Source organism: Leuresthes tenuis, unplaced genomic scaffold, assembly GCF_036924035.1.
Source record: "Leuresthes tenuis unplaced genomic scaffold, fLeuTen1.0.hap1 SCAF_2, whole genome shotgun sequence".
Lineage (NCBI taxonomy): Eukaryota > Metazoa > Chordata > Actinopteri > Atheriniformes > Atherinopsidae > Leuresthes > Leuresthes tenuis.
The window spans coordinates 13,743,263-13,750,605 of NW_027325356.1; the positions used below are offsets into that span (position 1 = coordinate 13,743,263).

Genomic DNA, 7,343 nt, shown 5'->3' on the forward strand with positions numbered 1-7,343 from the left:
ATGTATGAATGTTTTTATGTATGTATGTATGGATGTATGAATGAATATATGTATGTATGAATGAATGAGTGTATGAATGTATGTATGTATGTATGTGTGTATGAATATATGCATGTATGGATGTTTGTATGTATGTATCTATGTATGATGTTTGTATGTATGTATGAATGTATGTATGTATGTATGAATGAATGTATGAATGTATTTATGTATGTATGAATGAATATATGCATGTATGGATGTTTGTATGTATGTATCTATGTATGATGTTTGTTTAAATAAATGTTTTTATGTATGTATGTATGAATGTATGAATGTATGAATGTATGAATGAATGTATGTTTGTATGTATACAAAAGACCAAACCCATGAGTAATCTTGCAGATCAACCAATAATAACACACAGATACTGATCAGTGTGTTTGTTAATAACGGGTGCATTGTAAATATTGGCTTTACTTCGATGTGGAACACATATAACAATGTCTCAGTAATAGTTGAACATCTGAAAGGAGGCATTTTGCCAACTCAAGTAACAATATTTATTACAGCAAACACACAACTGTAAAGTCAGTTGTCCCCCAATATGTATAGCATGTACAGTCGTGGAAAAAGTATACCCTCTGTCAGTTCCAAGGTTTTGTGTATGAAGACATCTGAATACGTAGAACCGTTTCATACTGTGTTGGTCATGTTTAGTCATTATGCACAGGATTATGTTTGGTGTAAAACAGGAATGCATTGACAGAGAAATCATCAGCCAATACCAAAGCTAGAAATAATAATGTGACCAATAGCCAATATAGACTGTTTTTGCCATTGTTTTCTTCCTTTCATGTCAGTGAAACAATAAAATATGCATTATTTAAAGAAAATACTCTCTTTGAATCTCAAATACCTTTGAATGAGCACTTTTTCTTTCATACAACTGTATTAACCAATCTTTATTACAACCTTTCACATTAGCTTGGTATGAAATTAGGATGCCCCCTATTGGGTATTTACTGAATCTGAGGCTGGTAGCTAATCCGGTCAGTTTCTGGCCACAAATCGCTTCACGTCACCCTTTTTGCCAACAGACCGACTGCAGCCAACAAGCTGAATGTCGGCTGATATCAATGTTGGGCCAATGTATATCTGTGCATCCCTAGTAAAAGCCAAACGTGGCACAGCTATAGGACCTGGGCACCTTGCAGTTGCTGAATGGACCATGAACTCCTCTGTACACCAAAGTATTCAAGAGTCAAATGTGACTCCATCTGTGTGCCAGCTCAAGCTTGCCTGACAGTGGATTAATGCAACAGGACAACGACCCCAAACACAGCAGCAAATTTAAAAAAAAAAGAACAACAAGAACCAAAGTATCGCAATGGTCAAGTCAAAGTCCAGATCTCTACCTGATTAAAATACTGTGGCGGGAACTCCAGAGAGCTGTGAATAAACAAATGCTGCAAATATTAATTAATTGAGCAAACATTGTAAAGAGAGTTACTGCAGCTGAAGGTGGTTCGACAAGCTGTACAATGACGGCAATAACACGTATAATAACACGTGTAATAGTTGTTTTTCTGAGACTGTATTTATCTCATTATCAAGGACCAGATTAATTTTTATAGCGTTCGGATGCAGAAAAACTTTAGACTTGATTGAGGTCTTTCTTGTTTCCGTCTCCTACGTCCGCTGACTGAAGTGACCAGGAGCGCCGTGTGTCCCTGCAGTGCCCAAAGCGCGTCTCAGAAACACAAAGAAAACCCTAAATAAATGATGCAGGCAGAAGAAGTTAACATATGTGCTACAAACGAGACAAGCATGTTTGTGTTCAGAGAATTACTCTGCTGTGTGACCACAATAATTTCCTTTAGCACACAAACTAATTTCAGCCATTACGCACACAGCCATGCATGCACATCTCTCCATGACAGCGTTAACATGCAGTGCGATAGTGTTGTTTATGACACAGATGACTACGACTGCCTGATGTGGTTTCCATATCCTGTTGGTAGGGTTTTAGTCTCTCAGTGAATCCCCAGCAGAGCAGCAGTGCAGGCAGTTCAAAATCTCTTGTTTTTATCATCATCTGTTTATTCGAAGGATTTTATGGCTCAGAGATCATGTTGGAAACAACCTTAGTAACTGCTGTGATGCTCTGTTTGTCCTGTTAAGATGATAACTCTGGTCATTTTCTATATATTTTAGTGTCCGCAAGGAGTCAAAAATGATTTGACCCTTTGAATAACTACTGTCCGTGTATCAAAGCCTCATAGAACCATTGATACTCTTTATTTCGAGGAATGGTAATCCGCACTTTCTTGTCAGTGTTTACCATCATGCTGCTCTACATACTTATAGCACCAAATGAGTGTTCACCACAACCAATAACAGTTCTCATGAAAGTACCATTTGTTCCTGTTTGAGAAAAGTCTGCTAACAACTACAGAGCCCATTTGGTAACTAAATCATTTAGACAATTAGTAAAAATGAAAAGAAGAAATCATCTTTCGGAGCGGAGTCAGTGTCAGACTTGGTTGAAGACCTGTGACACTCATTCAAGGAGTTATGAAAAGTGCACTGAAGCACAAACAGTAGGCATCACATGGAGTAAAAATATAGAGAAAAAATACATAGAAAGACAAAGTAGCCCTTTCCACTTAATTGAATTGAGAGTTATAGGCACTTGGGCTTCATAGTTTATCTGCTTTATACATTAAAGTCCTCATTAACAATGTTGGAGCCAAGTCTAATGACAAATACTGACATGAGCTCAAAATAAAAATGATTGTAGTCACGCAGATGGAAATGAATGATGCTTTTTTTCTTGAGACAACCAGCATGACTTTGGAAGTAATGCTTTTCCTTGGGTGTTTTTGTGAATGCACAACACTTAAAGTGTATTGTTATTGAAAGAGATTTTGTATCTATCTATGCTCTTGTTTCTTATTCACGTGGGTTGATTACGTTGTTTTTTATTGATCTATTTTTATCTATATAACATATATATTCATGAAATTTGTCTTTCAACATGAAGCACATTAAGTCAACATATAATATCTCAACATGTAACAACGTGCTACAAAATAAAATCGCCATAAATTCCTAACCCTGCCTAGCATTTAAACAAGCCCAAGTCTTTTTTTTTTTATTCCTGAACCCAACCAAGCTCTTTGAATACCTAAACTTGATCAATCATTTAGAGAAAGCAAGTCTCTCAGATGGGCTGCAGGGTGGTTAGAGGATTTGAATCCCAGTTGGGGCCTTTCTGCGTGGAGTTTACATGTTCTCTCTGGGTAATCCGGCTTCCTCCCAAAAACATGCATGTCAGCTTAATTGGTGACTCTAAATGGACCCTAAGCATGTGTGAGGATGATTATTTGTCTCTGTGTGGCCCTGTGATGGACTGGCAACCTGTCCAAGGTGTACCGTGCCTCTCGCCCAATGACACCTGGGATAGGCTCCAGCGACCCTGAGTTGGATTAAGTCTCCCAGAGACTCGTTGATTGACTTTAGCCCCCCCCATTCATCACCTCAAGCCTCTAAATGTGGAACATCTTGGTCTCTCATAACTCAATTATAGAATGAAAATTAAAAGAAAAGGCAAACAAAAGCACAAATCAATTATTTTCATTCCTTGACAGTTTCACAAATGGCCTCAATTGTTTTGAGGTTGTGAACTCTGTCCTTGCAGGCAAATTATTTCAACTTTGATCACTGCTCAAGCAGAGATTCGACCACAGACCTGCCTGTGTAGTCGTCATTTTCTGGATAACCTACTTCTACCAAGTAGTGTAGAAATAATATGAAGAGCGGAGAAGCTGTTAATCTGTCATTTTATTGTATTGCCAGAAAAAGTGGTTACAAAATTCACAACAGCCACATAAAAGATGCTTGATAATTCAACTGTGTACCACATCAATAAGGCAGTGCATGTACTACTTAGCATTAAGAAACATTGGAGTAGTTAATTTAATACACATATTAGAAAAATTACACACACACGCATATATATATATATATATATATATAGGAGGGGTTGCATTTTCAGAAATACTATTAGAAATTATTGATTTTATGATCAAATTAGAGAAAACATTTGTGTCTGTAAGTTACAGCGAACAGCCAATTAGCATGACAGAAAGCTTGACTTCTAAAAAAAAAAACAATACTTACTTCTATATTATAGTTTATATTTCTGTAAGAAAAAAAATTTCAAAAAGTTATTTTTTACATTTCTCAGGAGTTTGGTCATGTGCAAACAAGCTAAAATAAACTACGCTAAGCTACGATAAGCTAAGCAAGCACTGCTGGTTCTCAGTTTTTTTCCTTTTCATTTAGAAGATTTGTCAAGAAAGAAGAAATGCGTGTGTTTAATCGATCAATAATGAATTAACATTGTGGTTTTGTATCAAATTTAACATTTAGCATGGGAAGGCACAGGCAGTCATAGCTATGTTTACAGGGTCCAGCTTTCACAGCTGTATATAAATACATAATTAGAGCAGAAGGTTGTACAACTCTCATTCGCTAAATATGAGTCGAGATACCGTGGGAACACATGAAATTTATGAGGTTTAGAGCTGCCCCCTGACCCCATGTTAAAAAAAAAATGATACCCACTACTGGTTTTTTTTTTATAGCTTATGTTGTGTGTGTGTGTGTGTGTGTTTGTGTGTGTAAAAAAAAAAAAGCTATTATTGAAATATGTCAGCTTGTAATGTGTCAAATGGGACCTGAATTTAGTGGTCGAATTGCAGAACATAGAACCCTGGGAACATTTTATACCCTTCCACAGAGACTGAGGGCTTTTGTTTAAAGTTATCTAAACTGGAAAAATCCTAAATATACACAACAATTGATAAAAGGCTTCTGTTTTTCTATTACCAGCAAATGTCAAGAGGCAGATGGGTCAGCAGATCGTCAGGCCCCAGTCGCCTGAAAAGCTTCTATACTTGCATCGTGCACACACCACATGTGATTTAAGTGTGTGCATTCATAAACAGAAGTGCAGATCAGGGACTGGTTCCTCCGAGCCGCTTGAACAAACTTTTTTTTTCTCTCGCATTAACAGGAAAACAAACAACTTCTCTGTCAGTCGCTTGAGCCTCCACTTTCTACTGGTGACTGCATTTGCTTTTGAGAGTCATCAGCTTTGAATTTTTCTTCACGTTTCCACCATCAACCATCTCCCTCACCTGCTTTGCCATCTGATCACATGAAAAATGAAACAAAAACAAGTGCTGTGTTAGCTGTGGCTGTTGCTTAGTTAGTTGACTACAAAAGTATGCGTCTGAATGAATGACAAGTCATGCTTCTCTTGAGCTATAATCTGTGAGGCTGTGAATGAGGAACCTGAACCTAAAATGTTCTTTTTTTTATCAACACCTATGAAGACCCTTTCATAAGCAGAAAGAGAGGTAGATTTTTTAGCTATAGTGTGAATAAGAGACAGAAGCTGGCTATTACAGCAACGCACAGACCTGCTCAGCATCAGGAAAGCTTCCCGTGTTCAGCTTAGAGTAGAGCAGCTGATCCCCCAGTGACACCTCAAAGCTGTCTGCAGGAGTGAAACATGACATTGAAAATGAAAGCTGCATTCATGTGGTTTCAAAAGAGAATTCCTGATGCATATTTACACATTTTCTGCACTGCAACCTCAGCACAGAGAGGATATCTCACTCTTTCACTTATTTGATCCCATTCAGAACAAACCTTACCTTGCCTCCCTTTGATACCCGTCACCTTCAAACCAGGAATCTGCCGGAGGACACCGGCTAGTTCCTGGTAGCGGTAGGCGTAACTTCATCCTTTACTGACATAAACAAACAAAAAAAAAAAAAGGTAAACACAATAATATCTAAGATGGATTAATTTCCATCTTCAAACTCTATTGTTACATATAAAGTCCAAAAAAGAAGATGTGAGTGGACTTGAAGAAGAAATTAAAAACCTACCAGTATTCAACTATGACTGTGGCCATGGTTTTGAAGCAGTCTTGTGAGCCAGCAGAGTAAGTGTGAACTGAGAGCCCAGCTAAAAGGAAATAGATGTTCAGTTTCAATCTCACTCAGACACAGACAGCGGGCCACACCCACTGGGAGGCCACTGGGCGCTCAGCCCTCAAACCACCCACCAACATCCTCAGGTTACATGCAGTCATGTAACAGTCATGAGGTGCGATACTTTCAATAAGAGGTGAAGGAGCATCCAGTGAGAGCACAGATGGAGAGCTGGCACCACATCTGTTGCTGATTTTGCAGTCAGGCACCTGTGGAACGCCTCCCGCCTCCTATTTTTAGAGTCACATCACCACACAGCAGCACAGGTGAACAGCTCTGTCAGCTGAGCTGGAGTTATTGCAGGTGGATTGAAATTCCTGCGGGTTACCAGAGAGATAAGAGGCTGCAGGAAACAGAGGAGCCAATGTCTGCTCCTGCAGGCTTAACATTCAAGCATTTTCAAAACCTTCATCTCCACATCAGTGCTCCACGCATGACAGACTTCTCATCTGGAAACATTACAAAGAGAGATGTAAAGGGATACGCCGCACCTGTATGCATGGAAACGGCGTTGTAGACGCACTGGACGAGCTCAGTGTTTATGACCTTTATGTCTGCAGCTAGAATGATTCAGTTGTTTAAATATTAACAAAAATACCATCTATTGTTTGGCAGTATAGTTTCTGAAGAGCTTTTAAAAAAATAGAATCTAACAAAGTTAGATTATTGGTCCATTTAATTCTTTCAGATTTAAGAGACAATCAAGTTTTTTTTGTTTTTATCATTTACATTTTATTTCTTTAAAATGAGATCCAGTACAAAATGTATGCAGTAATACCCTTATGTCTGTCAGTTCCCCTGAATAAAATATCTCAATCTGCTCAGCTCATGCCACATAACTGTATCTATAAGATACACTAGATTGTAAATTTGCTCATACAACAGTTGATGACAAAGATATAGTAATAGTACCTTTGTAACAATAAAAACTATCAGCAGTATTCTGGTGGACACACTTTCAACACAATAAAATTACATACATTTTTCTGTAAAAGTTGCATTGCAATCTGCCCATATTTTACAAGATTTTCAAATCCATGTGTATCTTTTCATTAGCTAAGAGACAAAAAGTTGTGATACAAGTCCGTGTACAAAACGATCAGGTGGCAATCTGCAGCGACTCCGTCTCAGCAGGCTTTCCTCTCTGAAGCTGCTGGAAAAGATGTACAATGCACTTAAGTTTTGTTCTTTTTTCTTTTTTGGCAAAACAAGGCAACTTCTCAAACTTTAAAATAAATAAACCCTCTGCAATGACACTGTACCTGTAGATAAATCCAGTTTTTTTTTAATACA

At 38.0% G+C, this 7,343-nt stretch overlaps 1 long non-coding RNA gene across 1 annotated transcript; it reads right to left on the bottom strand.

The window, feature by feature from the left end:
* Window positions 1-4,684: 4,684 nt before the first annotated feature.
* Window positions 4,685-6,046, bottom strand: LOC140302392 (uncharacterized). Its single transcript, XR_011914964.1, has 4 exons — window positions 5,946-6,046; window positions 5,709-5,803; window positions 5,472-5,548; window positions 4,685-5,198 (listed from the first exon to the last, which is right to left on the bottom strand). It is a non-coding gene; the product is annotated as an uncharacterized lncRNA (long non-coding RNA).
* Between the last annotated feature and the right edge of the window lie 1,297 nt (window positions 6,047-7,343).